This window comes from Cicer arietinum, chromosome 2, assembly GCF_000331145.2.
Source record: "Cicer arietinum cultivar CDC Frontier isolate Library 1 chromosome 2, Cicar.CDCFrontier_v2.0, whole genome shotgun sequence".
Taxonomy (NCBI): Eukaryota; Viridiplantae; Streptophyta; class Magnoliopsida; order Fabales; family Fabaceae; genus Cicer; species Cicer arietinum.
Window position 1 is genome coordinate 15,186,349 of NC_021161.2, and position 3,120 is coordinate 15,189,468.

Below are 3,120 nucleotides of genomic sequence, written 5' to 3' on the forward strand. Positions count from 1 at the left end.
TCAGCAGGACTGGTCCAATAATTTAAAATCGAGTTTTGCAGAAATTGTCCGTTTGGATTTTAGGATTATTTTTCAAAGTTAGTATTGAACAAACGTATTTTAGATGCAATAGTGGGTGTCTGTTTGGCACAAACATCTTATCATGTTATGTTACACTTCACACAATTGCTGTGCATTATGCAATTGTATTAATGCTGCTACTATGGTGATTTGGTTTGAATGATCTCTCATTGCTTCTGTATAATGTAGCTATTAGTTGTACTTGCATTTGGGTCTTCTTGGGATGCCTTGGAGTTTTCTGTATGAAATGTATCAAAAACCTACCTTCGAGCTTATGCCGGAATGAGTACAGATGGTGTTTCAGTTTCAGGTATCTTGGACCCTGAATCATAGTTACTGTTTCATCACAGCGGATAGTGTTATTCTAATTCTTTCATTTATTTTTTTGCAGAATCTTTCTGAAGTTTGGAAACATCTTATTCTCATAATTGCTTATATTGGAATGGATTATCTTTCTTCACCATCCTGCTAAAGCTAGTACTGCTTAAGGTTCATGCTTGCCACAATACTATTCTTCTCTGGACCATTTTGTTTTACACTCTTCTATATATTATGTGAATGAGATGACATCCATTATTAATTGAAAGATATATCACAGTTTTGGATGTTTCTTTCATCTTACATGCTTCACCATTCTGTGAATATTTAATTAATTGCCTAAATCCGAGTTCGGGGATGCTCTGAGTCCTTGCCTTATAGTTTAGCCATTCCTTTCTCCTGAAAGGCTGAAACCTAAAACAAAAATCAGTATAGATAACAGAACACAAGGCTTTTGAGCACCTATATCAAAATTGATACTCTTGGACTTGGTTGATTATAACTTGGTGTGATAATCTGCTTTGTTCACTTGTATCATTAGTTTTGGGTCTCTGGTACTGAAAATTGATTTTGAATGATTAGATTTTGTAAAATTTATTTAGAGTTGAATGTTTAGTGATTTATGTTTGAATGATTTCGTTTAAAAGTGAGTTCAAAAATAAATTTGAGGCTAAAAATCAATTCTTAAAGGAAGAGCTCCAAATTTCAACATCAAGTTAGAATCAATTCTAAAAGTTAAATCAATTCTATTCAAGAATACTCAAACGTGTCAAAATCAATTGTGTGCTTCCAAAACTAATTTTATCTCATTCAAAAGTGAAATTAAATACACATATGTTCACATATCCATATTAGATAAGGTGAATTATGATATATTTTACATTGAATGAATTAAAAACTGAATCTTTTAATAGTGTGGATGCTATGTGAGATGATGTAAGACCAGCTAAAGGCAATTGGTTAGAAGGCAATTCATGGTTAATATAAAACTCGGTATTTGTTAGAAATTAGTAGTTAGTTGCCAGTTTAGGAATGCCTTTAAATAGACTTGTTGTAATTAATCACTATGTATCATCTTTCTCATTTTTGTCATGTTTCTTAACATTCGTTAACAAACATTGGCCTTCACTGCAGTCGTTATACGAAAGACATTTGAGTTTTCAGCAACTAGTTAAATATTCAGACTATTTTTTTCACCATCCAATTGTTACATGATATGTTTTATTTGTTTTCAAACTGCATTGTTATCTTTGTGTGAATTCCATTTCATATCCTTTTTCCATTTGGATATCCTGTTTTTCATTTTTTTTTATGTTCCAAATAATATATTTGTACATCTTAATGCAACTATGTTCCTGCATATTTGGGAATATTTTTCAAAATATGGTTTGTTGAAGTAGTTCTTTCTTTCCACAGTTGATGGAAAATATGAGTAAACTAAAAGTTCTCATCTGCACAGATTATAGTTTTCGTCCTTCTAAACTATACAATTATGAGCTACTCTTTCATGAAAACTGAAAAGAATCAGACTAAAGCAGATTTGTGTTCCTTCCTTTGCCATCGTCAAGAATCTAAAAAGATAAAATGTTTTTGGAAGGAGAAGATCTAAATCCCTACTAAATTGGTTTTTGAAAATTGCACCTTGTATCTATTATCTATTTATAAAAACTATGTATCTATTAACTATTTAACTATGTATTCTATCATCACTTGTTTCCTTTGAAGAAGCATGATGTGTATGAGAAAATTTATAGTTGTGCTTGCTTTTTATTTATTTATTTATTTATTTATTTTTGGTTCGAGGATTTAAAACTCATTTTGTAAAAGTGATTTTGATTTATTGTTTGACCAATTCGCAAGTAAAGTTCCATTAATAATTATTTTATTTTAAGGCTCCATTTTCACTATTGCACCTCTTTACATTCTTTCATCATTTAACATCATTCTATTGTTAAAATGAGAAAATTGAGTAAGTATCAAGTTTAAATAACATTAATCATGTTCAGTATCTTTGGTTACTTTGTCATTGAGAAAGTTAAGAATTTATATAGTTGCATATATCATCCTTAATTCGGACTAGTCTCTTCATTCTTTCATGATCAAAATTATTTTGGGAAGAAGTTTGTGAAGAACCTAGCTTCGGAACTTTTAAAAGCATATAATAATAATTGTCTCTTTCTTTTGTAACTCAGAAGAAAGGCCACTTACTTACATAAAATCTTATTAAACATTGTTCCACCCACAAAATAAACTCATATATTAACCTAATATTCAGCCAACTACTTAGTTTCTCTCTTCAACTTAAGAAGTAAATTTGTTATTTTCATGAGAACGACTATATCCACCAACGTTTTTTTTAAAAAATAAATATTTTGAAAAGTGAACTTTTGAATGACCACATATTTTATTCCAAATAATATTTTAAAAATACACATTTTAATATTTTTTTTACAGATTTATAAATTCAAAGTAATTTTTGCAATGTTGAGAACATACTTAGTTAGTGTATAAGTATAGTTAGTATATTAATTAGGATTACTTATTATTACTTATTAGATAGTGTATAAGTATTAGTCAGCATATAAGTCACATTATTGACTCATCTATAGAGCTGTACTATCTTTTCTCATTTTTGTATCAATTTTATCATTATTAAATCACATAACAGTATCAAGTTTTTCTTTCTCATCTTTCATATATATCGTAGAAAAATTTCTTATTCAGTTCATCAACAATGCTACA

At 29.0% G+C, this 3,120-nt stretch overlaps 1 protein-coding gene across 2 annotated transcripts in view; it reads left to right on the forward strand.

Annotated features, from left to right (window-relative positions):
- Positions 1–2,139, forward strand: part of LOC113785387 (uncharacterized) — a 9,446-nt gene extending 7,307 nt beyond the window's left edge. Inside the window, exons 2-4 of one of the 2 annotated variants that reach the window (XR_012161877.1) lie at positions 250–370; positions 452–549; positions 1,795–2,139. The gene's annotated coding sequence lies outside the window, so the exon portion shown is untranslated. Of the gene's footprint in view, positions 1–249; positions 371–451; positions 677–1,794 lie in introns of those variants that run through there. The other variant, XR_012161876.1, reaches the window with a different exon arrangement.
- The last annotated feature ends 981 nt before the right edge of the window (positions 2,140–3,120 follow it).